Source organism: Schistocerca americana, chromosome 2 (genome assembly GCF_021461395.2).
Source record: "Schistocerca americana isolate TAMUIC-IGC-003095 chromosome 2, iqSchAmer2.1, whole genome shotgun sequence".
NCBI classification, from domain to species: Eukaryota; Metazoa; Arthropoda; class Insecta; order Orthoptera; family Acrididae; genus Schistocerca; species Schistocerca americana.
This window is the reverse complement of record NC_060120.1, coordinates 298834888-298855738: the sequence shown is the minus strand read 5'-3', so window position 1 is coordinate 298855738 and position 20851 is coordinate 298834888.

Genomic DNA, 20851 nt, shown 5'->3' with positions numbered 1-20851 from the left:
TCAGTTCATCGCAGAAAACTACGATGCTAAACAGTATAGTAAATAGGAGCATCCCTCCAGTTTTCAACACGAGTTAGAACTGAAAATCAAGAACTGCGCGAACTACACGTGGGCCGGCCGCGGCGGTCTCGCGGTTCTAGGCGCGCAGTCCGGAACCGTGCGACTGGTACGGTCGCAGGTTCGAATCCTGCCTCGGGCATGGATGTGTGTGATGTCCTTAGGTTAGTTAGGTTTAAGTAGTTCTAAGTTCTAGGGGACTGATGACCACAGCAGTTGAGTCCCATAGTGCTCAGAGCCATTTGAACCATTTGAACTACACGCGGAAAGAGAATCACTTAGTTAACTAGCAGTTGGATTAGAGGTAACTGTCTTGTGGTGTGCAGTATTCCCTTTCGCTTGATGGGGCTTGAGACACATCATTGCGTCCACTCCGCGAGACACCAAAAATGGTGAGGCCCCTATTGCACTGTGACGCCATAGCTGTTTTGCTGTCAGTGCTCCGGTTTGCCAATACGTCTGCCAGCGCAGCCGCCATAGGAATGAATGTCTTCCGTCTGCGTTCAGTATTATCTAAATGGTCGCGGAGCTTTTAGTATCTGTATTTTGCTCGTGACTTTGAAATGAAAAGAAAATACAGAAAAAGAAGCAGCTCTGGGTACATCCCTCCACCGCTGATCGTGAATAAACGAGTTATTTCACACAGTAATGATTTAAGAAATTACAGCGAAAATTTTTTTTAATTTTGTGAGAATGTCATAGAGATGTGCCGAAATGAACAGAATAATGCTGTTCAAATGTATGTGAAATCTTATGAGACTTAACTGCTAAGGTCATCAGCCCCTAAGCTTACACGCTACTTAACCTAAATTATCGTAAGGACAAACACACACATCCATACCCCCAGGGAGGACTCGAACCTCCGCTGGGACTAGCCGCACAGTCCATGACTGCAGCACCTTAGACCGAACAGAATAAAAAGGACAGTATTTTGAGGAAAACAATTTCGCCGGAGGAAAAGATTTTCGTGACATTAAGCTATTCAGTAGCTGATTACTTATTGTTTACAGCGAAAATTACAATTTTATTTGTAACTGTAGCATATACATATAAGCTATATTTCAGCATTTATTTGAAAAGTGTTTTATTATAATTATTCTAATTCAATATTATAAATAAATATATGGGACAAAAATTAGGAAACGAGCTTCTTTTATGTATATTATTTGATTCAACAGTGTCTGACGTCTTGGATCCATTATCATCACTTGCTGTCGCAGGAGATGTAGCTGTCATTTTTCGGTCTGGAAGTAGGTTTGGAGGAAATCTTTCACACCCTGGATAGTAATGCGCTTTATCTGTCATGTGAAGTTCTTTAAAAATGGTTCAAATGGCTCTGAGCACTATGGGACTTAACTTCTAAGGTCATCAGTCCCCTAGAACTTAGAACTACTTAAACCTAACTAACCTAAGGACATCACACACATCCATGCCCGAGGCAGGATTCGAACCTGCGACCGTAGCTGTAGCGATTCCAGACTGTAGCGCCTTTAACCGCTTGGCCACCCCGGCCGACCTGTGAAGTTCTTGTCTCCGGCATGTCTACCTCTGTATCTTACCGGCAAACTATAAAGGAATCTATCGTCCAGTGATGACTTTTGGGCGGTACCACACCAGAACGCCAGTAGATCTACCAAACGCTACCTACCTCTCATCCGTACGTAGTTTTCTTTGCCAACTTGAGCGCTTTGCGTAGTTTTGACACCGAATCTTTTATCTACGGGATTCAGATGAGATCATCAATTTAAGATACTACATCTCAGGGCTGCGAACTGAAAAAAAAAGAAACGTTTGGGGGACTATGAGCATCACAAATGAAGCTGACTTCGAAGAATAAGCCCCTCCACGTCATAATCACGTTCAAACTACACTGACGGAAAAAATCTCAATACCTAAACATAACTTATGTACAATAATGAAATGTCGGGAATACATTTGTCTAGGTAACATATTTAGCGACTGACATTGCAAGATTAGGTTAATGTAAGCGCAAGATAACCCACTGTAAATGTAAAATGCTGATACATTAACTACGTGTGTCACCGCGAGAATATTGAATGCAAACATGCAAACGTGAATGCGTTATGTGAAACTTAAAATTTTCCCAGCGAACTTAATATTCAAAAAGATTTCGGGCTTCCATCCACGATATTTCGACTGGACAACTGCCAGCCATCCTCAGGTGAGCCATCGAAGACTGACGAAGACTGACGAAGACGCTTTTTTTTTTTACTTTATTGTTATTTTAAAACCTGTACAAATCAGGTAGGCTGGCAGCGGCACACTACGCCGCTCTTCAGCCATAGCGTTTACAATAGTATAAGAACGGAGAATGATAGTGAACGAAGTGACGGGCAAAAGAGAGAGGTCACAGAGACACAAAAAACATGGAGTCGTTCACACGTGACGATAACAACACTGAAAACACGTTGGCACGGCGCACAGAGCACTGATGAATCCGACGGCACAAGTGAACGTAGTAGTGGGACGGCGGACACCAAAAAACACTAAACGACGTCACACACACGAGACACAGAAGGCGATGATCTCCAGCGCGCGAATGTTCACTATGCGTGTGCGAGTCCGGGGACCTGCCAAGAGAGGAGGAGGAGGAAGGGGAGTGGGAGAGCGAGAGGGGAGAGCAGAGATGCCACGGGCAGGGGAGAGAGGGGTGGAGGGAGGAAGGGGGAGAGGAAGCCCGGGGGAAGAGGGGGAGGGAGGGGACGGGGAAAAGGAAAAAGAAGGGAAGAGAAGAGAAGGGAGGGAGGGTGCCGAAAGGAAAGGACACCGGAAGTGGGGGGCGGGGCAGGGTCAAAGTTGATAGGAGGGGTAGATGGAGGGGACGAGGACATCATCAGGGAGAAGGAGCTGGCGGAACCCACCTTGGGAGAGGGTAAGGAGGGTGGAGAGATGGAGACCGGGTGGGACGTGGGAATACAGGCGCAGCAGCGGGCGGGGATGGGAGAGGATCGGGGATACGAGCGGGTGAGGAGGATCAAGTTTACGGGAGGTGTACAGGATCCGTATCCTTTCAAGGAAAAGGAGGAGGTGGGGGAAGGGGATGAGATCATACAGGATCCGCGTGGGGGAGGGGAGACAGATGCGATAGGCGAGGCGGAGAGCATGGCGTTCAAGGATTTGGAGGGATTTATAAAAGGTAGGGGGAGCGGAGATCCATGCTGGATGGGCGTAACAAAGGAAGACGAAGACGCCCTCCGTTCCGCAATATATAGCGTGCAGCGAGTATTCCGTGCTTGCGTCAAAATCATACTGACAGACGAACCACACCGCCCGCCAGCAACGCCCTCACTGGTGGAACTGCAGAACTCAGCTGTCCTCGGCGTTGTCAATTGCCGCGGCCATCGGAGTACTCTGACGACTTCGTCGGGAGCAGATCTTAGAGATGACGGGATTCCAGGCATTATCTAGCTGGTAGCCATTGTCACGGTTCATAAGATTGTCTGTTATGCGAATTTCCACTGATTCTTTTATGACGGAGTCCCTAAAGGATGTTGCTGTGGCCAAAATTGTTGTCTTGTCATACTCCATTGAGTGTCCAGTGGAAATGCACGCTTATGACCTCATGGCAGCGTACCTCCAGGACAGTATGGCCTTCCGAAGGTACATAAAGACGGACTACCCTTACGGCCAATAGTGAGCAATATTGGGGCCCCGACTTACGATTTAGCCCATCATCTTGCATCCTTGCTGAGGCCATTTGTGGGCAGATGTCCACATCACATACAAAACTCGGCCGATTTTATCAATAGACTGGGGGCTCTCCGCCTTAGTACTTCTGATCTTTTAGTTAGTTTTGACGTGGTGTCTCATTTTACAAAGGTACCCCTCGCAGACTCCTTGGCACTGACTGGCCATACGTTTCAGGTGGGAATCACTGCTTTGTTTTGCCACGCTCTCTCCTCAACATATTTTATGTTCAACCAAGAATATTTTGAACAGATTGACGGCGTCGCCATGAGTAGCCCCTTGTCTCCCTTGGTGGCCAACCTTTTTATGGAGGATTTTGAGGAGAGAGCACTTGAATCAGCAGCCCTCAAACCAACTGTTTTTTGGAGGTACGTGGATGACACTTTCGTAGTAAGGCCTCAGGAGATGACAAATTAATGGAGTTTTTAGTTCACCTCAAATCCATTCATGAGAACATTCGGTTTACCATGGAATTAGAGAAAAATAATTGCCTCCCTTTCTTGGATGTGCTAGTTAGACGGAAGAGTAATGGCTCTCTGGGGCATTCAGTTTATCGAAAGCCCACACATACTGATTTGTATTTAAATTCGTCCAGCTGCCATCACCCATCGCAAAAAATTAGTGTACTTCAAACACTTGTACACAGAGCTCATGTAGTGTCAGATGCAGATAGTTTACCTGAAGACCTTGCACACCACCGCGCGGGATTACCCGAGCGGTCTAGGGCGCTGCAGTCATGGACTGTGCGGCTGGTCCCGGCGGAGGTTAGAGTCCTCCCTCGGGCAGGGGTGAGTGTGTTCGTCCTTAGGATAATTTAGGTTAAGTAGTGTGTAAGCTTAGGAACTGATGACCTTAGCAGTTAAGTCCCATAATATTTCACACACATTTGAACATTTTTGAGCCTGCACACCTGAAGAGGGTTTTCAAAGAGAATGGATATTCTACCCGGCAAATTAGCAAGGCACTTGCAATTAAGCCAAAGAAACAGGGAGTGGAGCAAGAAGCGAGCACGCCTACTAAATCTTTAGCTCTTCTTCTCTTTGTTGGCAACATTTCCTTCAAAATTGCAAGAATCCTCCACGGTTTCGAAGTGAAAGTGATTTTCCGTCCGCCATCGAAGATTTCCGACCTGCTGGGATCAGTGAAAGACGATCTGGTATTGCAGAAGGCGGGAATTTATAAAATACCTTGTCAGTGTGGCATGTCATATATAGGACATACATTGCGAACAGTAGAAGAACGTTGCACTGAACATCAACGCTGTACTCGCCTTTTGCAACCTAGCATGTCTGTAATTGCTGAGCATTGCATTTCCACTGGACACTCAATGGAGTATGACAAGACAACAATTTTGGCCACAGCAACATCCTTTTGAGACTCCGTCATAAAAGAATCAGTGCAAATTCGCATGACAGACAAGCTTGCCGGCCGGAGTGGTCGTGCGGTTCTGGGCGCTACAGTCTGGAACCGAGCGACGGCAACGGTCGCAGGTTCGAATCCTGCCTCGGGCATGGATGTGTGTGATGTCCTTAGGTTAGTTAGGTTTAATTAGTTCTAAGTTCTAGGCGACTGATGACCTCAGAAGTTAAGTCGCACAGTGCTCAGAGCCATTTGAACAGACAAGTTTATGAACCATGACAATGGCTACCAGCTAGATAATGCGTGGAATCCCGTCATCTCTAAGATCTGCTCCCGACGAAGACGTCAGAGTACTCCGATGGCCGCGGCAATTGACAACGCCGAAGACAGCTGAGTTCTGCAGTTCCACCAGCGAGGGCGCTGCTGGCGGGCGGTGTGGTTCGTCTGTCAATATGATTTTGACGCATGCGCGGAATACTCGCTGCACGCTATACATTGCGGAACGGAGGGCGTCTTCGTCAGTCTTCGATGGCTCACCTGAGGATGGCTGGCAGTTGTCCAGTCGAAATATCGTGGATGGAAGCTAACGACGACCGGCTGCAAGCCCGAAATCTTTTCGAATATGTGAATGCGTTATGTTGTACAGCTGTCGAATGTCGACGCCTGTTGCACTTGGTTGGACAATCAAGGGACGACTAATGTTCGTGGATGACACTGGAGTTGTCCGATGAAGTCCCATAGGTGCTCGACTGGAGGCAGATCTGGTGATCAAGCAGGCCAAGGCAACATGTAGACGCACTGTACAGCATGCTGGGTTACAACAGCAGTGTGTGGGCGAGCGTTATCCTGTTGGAAAACACCCCTGGAACGCTGTTCGTAAATGGCAGCGCAACAGGTCGAATCTCCAGATTGATTCACAGATTTGCAGTCAGGGAAAGCGGGATAACCAAGAGGATGGTCCTCTGTCATACGAAATCATACCCCAGACCATAGCCCAGTGTGTCTGCCACACAGTCAGGTTAGTTCCAGACCCTCAGTTATCCTCGTTCTGACCAGGCCCTCAACCAGCCTCCTAACCAACAAATGGCCATCACTCGCACTGATGCAGAACCAGAATAGATAACAGAGCTCCAAACTGCCCTTCAATTAGCTTTTGCATGACAGCACTGAAGCCGCAAATGGCGGTGGTGTGGGGTCAGGAGAATGCGTGTTACTGGGCGTCTAGCTCTCAGAGCTCTCCTTGAAATAACAATTCGTGGCGTCACTGCGGTGCCAACTGCTGCTGCAGATGCAGTACTATGTGCTAGAGCCATACGTCGAACACGATGTCTTCCCTCTCAATAATGCCACGTGACCGTCCGGAGACCGGTCATCTTAACGACTGTACATTCTCGTGGCCACCGCTGCCAGAAATCGTGTACAGTGGTTACATTCCTGCCAAGTGTGTCTGCAGTATCGCAGAAACAACATCAAACTTCTCGTAGCCCTACTACACGACCTCGTTCAAAATCATTGAGGACCTGATAATGGCGTCCTTGTCGCCTTAGGTATTCTTGACTAACATCTCAAAGGTAGCTGACGCTCATTACCGTTGCAGCGTGTATTTGAAGCACACCTGATCCGCATCCTCATAGAGGAACTGTAACACCATAGCTCTAATACTCTACTGATTTATTTTGCCTTTTGTTTTATTTAATATTACCTCGTTGGGCTTCTGTAAATGTGTTTGATTGAATAGATAACACAAAATTGTATACTTCTTTCTTTGTTAAAACTTTGATGTCATGATTTGATTCTATGCAATGTAGTGTATATGTCATTTATATTCTTTGTCCCAATTGGAGGGAGACAAAACTTACTGTATATATTTGGAATTTGTTTAAATAATTTTTTTATAGAAATATCAATAAGTTCAAAGATTCTGTTTTATTTAAAATGTTTGTTCTCTGATATGTAAACTGCTGACCTTCACTTAGGGTTCTCAGTTATTTTGTACGTAAAAGGTGTTGTGGTTCCCCTCGGGAACTGAACTGTGTAGCGCGCGCAAATTGTGGTTGGCCTAGGTAGAAAGGTGGAACAAGAGTCAGTCGGGGACGAGCTACCAAACTGTGAACTGTCCATGTAAAAGTTGTATATTGTGCTGGTTCCGAGAGGGGCTTTTCTTGACGCTTTACAATGCCTCGGATGGATGGATGAAGAGCTGGAATTTTTCTGAAATTGGTATCTATCATCACCACCAAGAAATGACAGAATCCAGCAATTCTACGTACAAATCCACCTGCTAAAATGCAATCGCCACCACATTGCGCAATCACTGTAACGGAACACTATAATAATGTACAGGGAAGGATCAGCTTATTGGATGTGTTAGTGCGCTCAAATATAAGGTAATTTATAACTGAATTTATGTACCTACCTTGATTTTTTTCCTTATCATAACACCTCTCAGGTTCCTTTCCGTTTGAACTAAAGTGATTACCGAGTGTCCTTACTGAAAGAACATTAAAGCCCAGTGTTTTGCTAATTAATGCCTCTTGAACATAGTAAAAAGAAAGTTAAAGTTAATGTGGCAAGAGAGTGAGTTAAAGTAAATGATGCTTGAAGAATGAGATTTTCACTGTGCAGTGGAGTGTGCGCTGGTATGAAACTTCCTGGCAGATTAAAACTGTGTGCCGGACTGAGACTCGAACTGATACTTGCTGAAAATAATTTTCCTATTAAAACTGCTTATTAATATGTTGTTGCCAACTTCAAAATTTAAAGTTCTCAAGACTGAGGCTTATGAAGTTTTGCTTAGTAAATGATCACATTGCTGCCTGTTGTAAATCGCAGAAGGTGAGTCAGTATCTGACAAATATGTTAATTTTGTGTCTCACTGTAGTTCAAATGGTTCAAATGGCTCTGAGCACTATGGGACTCAACTGCTGTGGTCATAAGTCCCATAGAACTTAGAACTACTTAAACCTAACTAATCTAAGGGCATCACACACATCAATGCCCGAGGCAGGATTCGAACCTGCGATCGTAGCGGTCGTGCGGTTCCAGACTGTAGCGCCTTTAACCGCTCGGCCACTCCGGCCGGCGCCTCTCACTGTAGTAAAAGTGGAAAACTGCAGTTGTGGAAAGTTGTATACTGTTCATTCAGCACTTTGTCTGAACACATCACAAAACGCAACGCAAAACTGCCGACCCTTTAACTCCGTAAGAAAGTAAAAAACACGTGTGTGATATGTAATACAAAAAGTTATGTCATTTTGGACATGCAGATTGGTGCTGAATTCTGCGAACACAAAAATACAGGAAAGTTAAACATTGAAGACAGTTGCTGCGAAAGTATAGTCCCGTTTACGTCAGCTGGCATTTGACTGCGAGGGGTCTGGACTGCTTCCACCACCAATACACCACTGGGAACTGTACCATCATTGTCGGCTACCGCTGTATTCTCACTTCATTGAGCAAATTTTTGTGCCTGGATACTCTCAAGAAAGAAACTTTCCCAGACGCGTAAATTTTCCCTATTTAAAAAAAAAAAAAAAAAAATAGCTCCAACCCTACTTAATTCTGAGAACAGTTTTTGACATGCTTAGAAACACTATAGAGACGCATATCGTATGTGAATCTTAGGTTTTTACATGACTTTCGTAGAATCTAAAGATAGACACAGGCGCTCCGTAGTGATTACCTGCAGGCAGAACTAGTCCCAAAAACATCGCAACTTTAGATCATAAATGTCAAACACTAACTAAATTATACTATAATTTAATAACATGTGACACAGTTTTCGCTTAGACTGGTGGACGCTTGTACTTTGAAGACCACCTCGTCACTGGGACATCACCCAAGTTTGAAAAGTTCATTCAGTAGCACAATGTACTCATTTCCTAAGCACTTTGTTGTTGTAACAAACATCTTACCAAATACATCCCTTCCTGGTGTGCAGTAAGCTGAGACAGGAAGAAAGATTTCACAACTCTCCAAGGCAGTGGTTGTCAAACTTTGCTCAAGAGCCAATACTGAATTGTAGAGGGAGGGGAGGGGGCGACCTTGGGCTGCATATGTACCTGTATCATTATTAATTGGCAACCCTCATAAATTTGAGCGTTATGAGCCCCCAATATACTAGTTATCGTAAGGGCGCAATAAGTTCAAGTAGACTGGTGTTCGTTATAGACAGCTACCAACGTCAACGATCCGAAAGTTGTGACACTGTGATTGCTTGACGAAGTGTTGTTGTGTTGTCTGTGTGAGTGGATGATTAATTTACTAACAACAGACATTATACGAGGGTGTACCGAAAAGTAAAGCCTCCTAATTTTTTATGTGAAACCACTTGAAGTTTTTTGAATGAAACAAAAGTTATTAACATTCTAAATCTTTATTCTTCATGTCTACATATTTATATCTCAACACAGTCACCCTGGCGATAAACAATTTTCCGCCAACGAGAGGCCGGTCGGTGTGGGCGAGCGGTTCTAGGCACTTCATTCTGGAATCGTGCGACCGCTACGGTCGCAGGTTCGAATCCTGCCTCGGTCATGGACGTGTGTTATTTCCTTAGGTTAGCTAGGTTTAAGTAGTTCTAAGTTCTAGGAGACTGATGACCTCAGATGTTAAGTTCCATAGTGCTCAGAGCCATTTGAACCATTTTTGAGCCAACGAGAGACCACTTTGTTCATTCCGTTACTGTCAAATGTTTGACATTGTCGACGGAGTCACAACTTCAGCTCTGCTCTCTCCTCGTCATCATTATCAAAGTGAATTCCTCGAAGATGTTCTTTAAGCATTGCAAACAGATGAAAATTGGTTTGGACCAAGTCGGTGCTGTATGACGGCGAACCCAAGGCGTCGGATTGCTGCGGATGACGCAGCTCTCGTGTGTTGTCTGTCATTTTAATGTTGAAGAAGTGGGTGCTCCATATGTGGAAGAACTCTTTGAACTCCTGCTTTCAGTTTCTCAGATACCGACATAGTTATATTGCACATCACCATGCTACATGCTACAATTCGGAGCCCTCTACCGGCAGACGGTTTAACTTGTGCCAGCGAAGCGGGAAAGACAAGCGCGTACTATGTAGTACCTCACCCGATACTGGAAGAGAAGAAAAAATTCAAACGTATTACTTTTCAGCACGTCTCGAATTTAAGTGCGTTATACAGTATGAGACACGATCACAAATGTTTAGAATGTTATTTTTCTTCTACTCATTGCTTTGTTTTACAGTAGCCCTAATTTAATTTCATATTCATTATTACAAATATTTACCGCATTTGCATATGGCTGTCTCCTTCCGTCTTCATGAATCCATGTTACTTCCGATTGAAATTTATACCATAGCAGGTGATCTGTATGAGACATACACGCTTGAGTTCTCAGCACTGGATGGCGAGTAATAAAACATCCCAACTTCCCATGTCCTCGAACCTCGCAGTGGCTGCGCTATTTACGCCTCTGCCCCTTAGTAAGCAGTCAGCTTTGGTTAGCTCAGGGCCATATACACAAAACCCAATTAAAGTCAAGCACATCTTAAAATATTACTGTCTCTCTAAGTATTTTTGTTAGTTATTGGGCATTAAAACCACACTGTTAGGAAGCTTTTAACGTTAGTTGATGTTTTGGATTCGGCTGTTAGTTGCTAAGTATCTTTCACTGATGACATCGACGTGCCAAAAGTCTTCCGGTTCCAGCAAATCCCGCCCCACGGGGTAGCCGTGCGGTCTTCGGCGCCTTGACACAGTTCGCGCGGCGCCCTCCGTCGGAGGTTCGAGTCCTCCCTCGAGGATGGGTGTGTGTGTTGTCCTTAGCGTAAGTTAGTTTAAGTAGTGTGTGAGTCTAGGGACCGATGACCTCAGCAGTTTGGTCCCATAGGAACTTAACCACCACCACCTCCATCACCAAATCCTTTCATTCACCCCTTTTTGTTCACCAACGATCCACACGATCGACTGTAGTTACTAAAAAAAGTTCCTATGTGTATGTGAATTGCTTGAATAGCTTTTGGATAATTTCTCAAGTACGGGAATGGCTTTACTAATTGTATTTTTTCGAACAGGAGACAAGAATTCCAGAGGGTAAGTAGCGCAAAGCCACGTGAAGTTTTGTTTCTGCACCTACTGCCTATCTCAAACTAAGATATGATTTGGAAATCAGTTATGAAACGTGTTCCAGGAAGGTTATCAAATTGTCTTACGGCATTCGTATTAAGTTCTTGAAACCATCTAGGTACCTGTTACCGAATTCTATTTCAACCAAATTATACGATCCTGATATCATATTTAGAATCCGCTTGCTACATCGTCATCGTCTTTTCTCCCATTACCCGTTTTGTTTCACCACCTGATTCGTTCACAACAAATAAGCTCATTACAGCAAGACTTTCTGTGACAAGCTCGTGCATAGTTGGCTTTACGCGATCAACTGAGTCATGTCTTCATAGGTACCTCAGTCCGTGTGAACTCTCCACAATCCAAGGCAGGTATGTTGTGCAAATGCACATAAGCTACGACGAATTGTGCGTGTTTGCAACAGGTGATACGTGTTTGTATTCACGCCCTATGGAGTCATAGATTTACAGATGCTGCTTGATTTCAACAATTCTTATTCAAAAATAATATACAGGAAACTTCAAGTGAAACAATCAAACTTTTGAAAGTTCATTTTACGAAATCTACCATATGAGAATTTCCAAGGCGACTGTATCTTTCTCCAACCTGAGGAGAATAAGCAGTTTTCTGTGATGTGCCATGGAGTAAAGGTGGCTCTCAGCTTTACCTATGCTCACCATTAAGATATACGGAGCTACTATAAATAATTCGTTCGTTTTCAAAGCTCTATATTTTCCAAAGTACTGCATGTAAAAATATGAGTGGCGCTTGAACAGAACCATATACTCATCATGTCTCCATATGTTCTATGAATGCCCATCAGGTCACAGTTCCATACCTTATGTGGCAACATTCGGTCAATGACCATCACAACAGCACTGATATGTTCTCTGAGCTATTCCAGTGTTCTTGACAGTGGAGTACATAAATATGGTCTTTAATTTACTCCCAAAGGGAAAAATCACACAAAACTAGATCGAGTGACCTGGGGAGCCAAGGGAACAGTGACACACCGTCTTCCCCACCAGCAATGCGAAAGTTCGTCATTTAGGTAGCGACAAATATTGATGCTCCAGTTAGGTGTTGCCCCGTCTTGCTGGAAGATGAAATTCTCGCAAACAGCAGTCAGATGTGGAAAAAGCCACAACTGCAACATATCAAGGCAAGAGGTAGCCATCACAGTTTTCTCACAGAAGAAAAATGGCCCATACAGTTTCGTCTGTACGCTGCACAGAAAACATTAATCTTTGGTGAGTCTCATTTATTTATAAGGACTTTCTGCGCCCATTACTTTCACATTGTGGCAATTAATCTTTCCAGATAAATGGAAGTTTGCTTGTTGCTGAATTGATGCAAAATTGAAGGTGCCGGCCATAAGCTTCCATTTTAATTTTGAACGTGCTACAAACGGTACAGTTTGAAATGTAACAGCCATCGCAAAAACTTCCACAAAGTCTGCTGTGGTGTTCCAAGTTCGTGGCTTACGCAGACCATTGATTTGTTTTGGACTGCATACATAACTTTGTCTCATCCTCCCCAAGGTTGCATCTGGCATACCTAGTCAACTGGTACTTTTCTGTTTATATAGGCAAATGGTGTCCCTAAATTGTCGATACCAATGCACAAATGCACTGCTTACAAGGCGGTTCATTTTCATAATTCCTTCTTATGACAGATAAACATCTGACACTTGCAACACACAAAAACTCTTTTCTCACTTGGTTGCCATTTTTTTAAGGCACTGCACTCGTAAGGGCAACTGTTGGGCACAATGCAAACTTGGTGTGTTTGTGGTTCTAATCATGCATCAATTACATGTAATATTTTGAAAAATATAGGAATATGAAAATTAATGAATCATTTAAAGTGGCCCAGTACTTCATGCACTGTGTCATAGACCTCTACTGGTATTTTAAATAGGAGAAAAAGTCATGTATGAGATTTGCGACTATATTGATATTCATGAAAATTATAACCAATGCTGATATGTAACAATAAAAGACACAAGATGTTAGCTGAACTTCCTTTTTGCCATAGTACCCTTTCATTTAAAAAAAGAGAGTGAGAGAGTGAGTGGGTGAGAGAGAGAGAGAGAGAGAGAGAGAGAGAGAGAGAGAGAATATAAATTAATCTGAAGTAATTGCTGATAAATATGATAAAAATAAGGGAGAGGTAAAAGATAGACTTACATGTTGACAATGATGTTGATCACTTGACACTGGTTTATTACTTTGTGGGTTTTTAGGTGTGACATTCCTTGAACCTAAGTTTTTTATCAACTTTGTTTTTTGATCATCTGATGGTGGGCTAACCCAAAACACATACTACAATAAAGAAGTTCAACTAACGCCTTGTGACCGTTATTAGTGACCTATCAGCACTTGTTGTAATTTTTATTCTACTAATCCGTTAATGTCTTGCCAGAATGTACCGGTGTTTCTTTAATATACGGCCGATTTTTTCCGATAGTGCGCCATTGTACGGAATAAAGGCAGTGGCTACCTCTTCTTCCGTGACTTCATCCGTCTCCACAGGTTGTGCTGTGGTGGTGGGACGGAGAGAGCGCCTAATCTGCCATTCCGAGCACCCGTTTTTTCGGAACACGGTTTTGGGGTGTTCCAATACCTGGGGCAGATTCTCCGCGTCTGAGATGCTGCGCGCCCTGTGTACTAGTGTTTTTAGTACTCCATTCCTCTGAGAAGGGTGGTGGCAGCTGTATGCATGCACTGAGTTAAAACCGTCTTCTGCCCGCCGAATAAAACACGGGCATTACTGGGAAGTGTGAAAGATGACCTCGGTTTGAGGAAGGCCGGCATATACCAAATTCCCTGTGAGTGTGGGAAGACTTACATCGGACAAACAGTATGCACCATCGAAGATCGTTGCCGAGAACATAAAAGGCACACTCGACTGAAATATCCAAATAAGTCGGCAGTAGCAGAGCACTGTTTGTCCGAGAAACATGGATTATGAGTGTACTAAGATCCTGGCTCAGACCTCTAAATATTGGGACAGCATTATAATGGAGGCTATCGAAATTCACACCAGGGAACATCTTATCAACCGATATTGCGGCTACAATCTCAGCAAGGCTTGGGACCCGGCATTGAATGTAATTACGAAGACTCTCGGCAAGAAGTACGAACTGGCGACCAGGGCGGACATAGCAAGCACATCGACGCTGCGACAGATTCCGACGCCCACGTCTTCGCGGCCGCCGGCGCGCAGGTGCGGACGGTGAAGAGAGCGGCCCGCGGGGGGAGGGGGGGGGGGGGGATTTAAATCAGCCGCCCACCCTCAGGAGCTCAGTTCGTCAGCGCATCTGACGATGGCGACATGTCTGATCGCCGAAATATTGTGCCCGTTGGACACTACGAACTGGCAGTACACCCGTGGACTGTTCGAGCAACAAATACGCTGGGAGAAACTGAAGAATCACACCCTACATATTGCTCACATAGGGATCATGAGGATAAGATTAGAAAATTACTGCACACACAGGGGCATTCAGATCATCATTCTTCCTGCACTCCATATATGAACGGAATGGAAAGAAACCCAAATATCTCGTACAATGGGATGTAACCTCTGCCATGCACTTTTCAGTGCTTTGCAGAGTGTAGCTGTAGATGCAGATGTTGATCTGTTGATAGGGAAGATGGGAACTTGGAACTTGTAATTCATATCTGATAGGAGGAGGCTTAACTTTACACTAATAGGAGTAGGTTATCTGTGATGGATTGCAGTTGTTGAATAGGATGTGGGAATTACAGATTCAGTTATTATTTCAGGAGGTGATTGGCTTTGTAGTGAGGACAAGTGGGAGGATTTTTACACTCTTGGGTGAGGTGGTCATTGTATGTTAGGTATTTGATGCATCGATATGCATTATGCTTGGGCTTTGGATCTGGAATGTTCAATGTTGTGCAGATGAGGGCATAATGAATAATGAGGTGGTTGATGGACGATGGGATTTCAAAAATATGCAGTCAAGGAGTGTGAAGCTGGAGTTGTTGCAGATGCAGAGAGCTATTCTAATTGGGTGTCTGGTTTTGAAGTTAGCCTTCACTCAACCTTGTTTGTCATGATATCTGGTTCAATAGCAGTGAGAGATGAGGGGGGGGGGGGGGGGGGCAACCTCAAATTGTTTGGGACATGAAAATATGAAAATGTGATAGAATATCTGATAGTTTTTTGTCTATATTTTTCATAGTTTTGGTCCATTTCTTTGGTGTACTACACACACACACACAGCAGCCAATTAAATGCCACTATTTCTGGAAGTTGATGATAACATGAATACATTGTTATAATCACATTCTTTGTTAATACTTAACACACTTGTACAGTATTATGCCACAGTGATGTTACGGCCATCAGCCGTTTATTGCAGAAATGACGTAAGTCCCTGACTTCAGTTTTTAACAATACAGCAGAGATGCTGAGTTGCGATAGGCACCATAAAAAGACTCGCACAATCACAGCTTTCAGCCATTAAGGCCTTTGTCAGCAGTAGACACACATACAAACACGCACACACACACTCACGCAAGTGCAACTTGTACACACATCTGCAGTCTCAGAGAGCTGAAACTACACATTCCATCCTGGATTTTCCATTGTTTGACTTCAATTTTTTGCAGATATCACAATTTTCTGTGGACCTGTATCTTCAAGACAAGTTACTCTACTATCATGATTTCTACACACACTGTATGTTGACACTAGAAAAGTCTATTAACACTGTAATATGAGTTTGGAAAAGTTGCTGTCATACATACCTTTGCAATCAATGATTCAGTCTTTGTTTACCGTCACTGAAGAAGAGAAACCACCATAATCGGCAAAGTTCCATGTGAAGCCAGTATCATAGTATTTTATTACCAAGACTTCATGAAAAGCTGATTAGAAAATAAAACAAAAGTAGACCTCCTTCAAACTAGGATCAATCATTCAACCTACAGGAAAATGCTTTCCTGCACTCAGAAATACTGCATTGTTTCATAGGCCACATTCTCAAAATGTTTTGAAAATGCAGGAAATATCCAACAAAATGATCATCAAAGTAGGGAATAAAAATAGAAAATATTCATAAAACAATATGTTATTCATATAATAATAATGGCACATTGACAACGAACATTAAAAATATGAAAAAGAAGAAAACCATAACAAATTAAATTCTCAGTATTAATGAGTAGTCATACACTGAGGTGACATAAGTCATGGGATAGCAATATGGACATATGTACAAGAAGTATAAGCATTGGTGGAACTATTATTTGTGCCCAGGTGATTCATGTGGAAAGGTTTCTGACATTATTATGGCTGCACAATGGGAATTAACAGACTTGAACACTAGATGCATGGGATACTCAGTTTTGGAAATTGTTCGGGAATTCAATATTCTGAGATACAAAGTGTCAATAGTGTGCTGAGAACACCAAATTTCAGGCATTACCTCTCAGCGCAGACAGTGCAGTGGCCAACGGGCTTCGCTTCACTTAATGGCAGAGTACGGCAGTGTTTGTGTAGAGTTGTCAGTGCTAACAGACAAGCAACACTGCATGAAATAACTGCAAAAGTTAATGTGGAATGTATGATGAATGTATCCGTTAGGACAGTGCAGCAGAATTTGTGTTAATGGGTTATGGCAGCAGATGACTGACATGTGTGCCTTTGTTAACAGTATGACATTACCTGTGGCACCTCTGCTAGGCTTATGACCTATTGGTTGGACCCTAGATGACTTGAAAACCATAGCTTGGTCAGATGAGTCCTGATTTCAGCTGGTAAGAGCTGATGGTAGGGTTCAAGTGTGATGCAGACCCCATGAATCCATGGGACCAAGTTGTCATTAAGGCACAGTGCAAGCTGTTGGTGGCTCCATAAAGGTGTGGGTTGTGGTGTTTACATGTAACAGACTATGCCCTCTGGTTCAACTGAACAACATGGTTGTGTTTGGCAGTTTGGACACAATTTGCAGCCATTCATAGACTCTGTTCTCAAACAATGGTGGAATTTTTATGGATGATAATGCACCATGTCTCTGGGCTTCAATTGTTTGCAATTAGTATGAAGAATAATATTCTGGACAATTTGAGTGAATTATTTTCTTACCCAGATTGGCCAGCATGACTCCCATTGAACACATATGGGATATAATCAAGAGGTTAGTTCATGCACAAAATCCTGCACTGGCATCACTTTCGCAATTATGGACAGCTGTAGAAGCAGCAAGGCTCAATATTCCTGCAGGAGCTTCCAATGACTTACTGAGTCCATGTTGCATTGATCTGCTGCACTACAGTCAGAAAAATGAGATGTGACACAATATTAGGAGGTATACCATGACTTCTATCACCTCAATATACTCTGCCATTAAACAGTATTTCTTAAAAGTGGAGAAGCAGAAAATAAACATAAAAAATGATCATGGATTTCATTTTCTTACAGTGTGTATCAAAAATAATTTTACAGCCTTCCAAGGGCATATCCCACACATAAAAACAAGAAAAATTCCACATAAACATGCGTTTTCAATACTATGTTTTAGTTACAGTGAAAGGACATTTTTCAAAAGTTCTCAAGTCAGAGCATATTATTTGATCAGTGCAGTCCAAAAAGAAAGAAAAAAAAAGAATCCTCTGAGCATCATATTACTGTAGGTTCTAACATTGGGTTGAATCACAAATCACAGACTGTCAAGTTACTTATCAACATTTTTCATAGCTTATGTTGCCATGAAAATTATGATGTGTAACATATAATTTGTTTGAAAGGACACTTATTTCACAAAAAGATTATATACATCTACGTTCTAGACAGTCAGAGATTTATTTTATTGCTTACCTTTATTTAGGTGTTCCTCACTTTCTTGAAGAGCTGCCATGAAGGGAGAACTGTAATCTGCTTGTACACAAATTCGTGTTGAATCTCTCATATTTTATTTCCATTCTTAGACCACACTCATACAGCTTTGTGTCTAATGTTTATGACCCATGATTGGATTCAGTGAATCATAACAAACTTTGCTTGTACAGTTTCACACTAGTGTAGTTGTCATGCGTGCCCACAGAAATGTTGTCCAAGAGGGGGCAAATTTCTAAAAATGCCACTTTTTATGTAGCTGATTTTGAGCCAAAAATGTGTCTCTGCCCCATGCACTAATATTTACATGATTACACAAAGTAATTGCATGGTAGCTCAAATGATTGATAACTATTGACATAGTACAAGGGGTGTTCAGTAAGTAATACAACACATTTTCAACTTTTGTAGTCCTGTCTTCCTCAGTTGCGAGTAATATTATGATATATTGATAATTTTTACTTATGGACCATCTGACAGCAACTGAATAAAACACAGTTTTAGTGCCATACGTGTTCCGCCTTTATTTTCTGCAAGGATCATCAGTGGCCTGGAATATGTACATATGTTAGCTACTTAATTTGCATTTTTGTTACTGTGCCTATAGGCTATAAACAGTTCTGCTGTTTGGTATTTCCTATTAAGTAGTAATGTTTTGAACTGTACTTACAGACTGCGTGGACAATTTCTTACATATGATTGTTGGAATTTGTCTCTCTTGGTAGCTGGCTGGCTTAGGTGTGATTGGAGGGTTTGCCCAGGCTTATATACTATTTTGAAGCCCTGTCTCTTTAGGATGTTTGCAACTCTGTGTGTTAGTTTATGTGTGTAGGTCATGGTGTACCATCTGGTTCTTTTCTGTGTGGTGTTGTCATTGTGTGTGTTTGTTGATTGTGTTTGTAAGTTTTCAGCTTGTGAGTTCTTTTGTATTCTGGAAATGTTGTGTTTGTTTTGTATTTGTGTTTTTATTTTTTGATTGAGCCTGTGTACCACATGTGTGTCATACCCGTTGTTCCTAGCTATTTGTATGATTGTGCTCATTTCTTGTTCATACTTTTTCTTGCTGAGTGGGATTCTGTTTGATCTATGTAACATGTGTATTAGTGCTGCAAGTTTCTGGCTGTGGAGGTGGTTGGATGTGGAATGTTTTATTGTGTCTGTGGCTGTTGGTTTTCTAAAGATGTTAAATGTATGTTTGCCATTTTCTTTTTTTATTGTAATGTCAAGAAAATGAACTCCATTCAGAAATAAACAAAGCTCATCAGAACATAAAATTCACACTTGAAAAAGAAAAAGAAAATCGATTAAATTCATGTGATAAATGAACAAACATACATCAGCACAGGCTCCCTACTACACTTAATAAAGGAAATGATAACATAAAACAAAAAAAAACTCTTCCCCACACCACCTGAACACACACACACACACACACACACACACACACACACACACACACACACACACACACACAAAAGCAGAGCAAAAAAAAAAAAAAAAACCCACACACACAAAAGCAGAGCAAAAAAAAAACTGCACACACAAATGCCTACACAAACAGAACAGATCACAGATACTTCAATAATTACACTCGAAAGTTTGGCAATATCATTCAATCTTTGGCAAAAACATTTGACAGTTGGCAATAGAAACCAAAACATTGCATTGAAACAAGTGTTCAGTTAATAGTGCTGTCGAATGTGGGGAAAAAAACCGCAAATTGGCATTCATAAGAAGAAGAACAACACCAAAAATGCAACAGGAGTGTAATATGTACGAAATTGTCCATGCAGCCTGTAATTACAGTTCAAAACATTACTACTTAATAGGAAATAGCAACCAGCAGAACTGTTTATAACCTATAGGCACAGTAACAAAAATGTAAATTAAATAGCTAACATATGTACCTATTCCAGGCCACTGATGATGCCTTGCAGAAAATAAAGGCAAAATGCATATGGCACTAAAATTGTGTTTTATTCAGTTGCTGTCAGATGGTTCATAAGTAAAAATTATCAATATACCGTAACACAACACATTTTTGTTTCTGAAAGCAGGTTAGTTCTATTCAGAATTCCAATACTCTGTATTATTTTCCACTCTTTTGGCTACAAAACTCTATTTTTCAGCATATTCTCCCTTCAATGTGATGGCCTTGTCCCACCTTACTGGGAGGACCTATATGCCTGCACGGTACTGCTCTACCAGCTGATGTCGGAGCTGACATCTTACTGCAGTAATAACCTCCCCAGCATCCATGTACTGAGTCCCACAATGTGCATCCTTCATTGGGTCAAACATCAATCATGTTCAGTGAGAATGTGCGCACTTTGCAACATAGCGGGAGACACAGCTGCATGTGGCCAGCCAGCCAGCATGCAGGAGTTTGTATAGGTTTGTGCGACCTTGTTGTGTGATGACAGCCCAGTGGCTCACTGCGCATTTTTTCAGTGACAGGTCTCCATATACATTCTGCAAGTGCATGTAAATGTTTGTGATGCTCTGGTTCTCTACTTAAGGAAATCAATGACAGTTCTCTGCTTGGAACCTTTGTTTCACATGTCTTTTTAAAGGCCACATATAGTGCTGGCATATGTTGGAACTTCATGAAACTATAGGGACTGAAGCAGAAATATTCCACAATGTCCTACAACAAATTCAACATTTTTTCAACCAAAGTTGGTCAAGATAAAAAAAAAAAATGTGTTGCATTACTTATTGAATGCCCCCCAAACTTTTGAAGTACATTACTTTG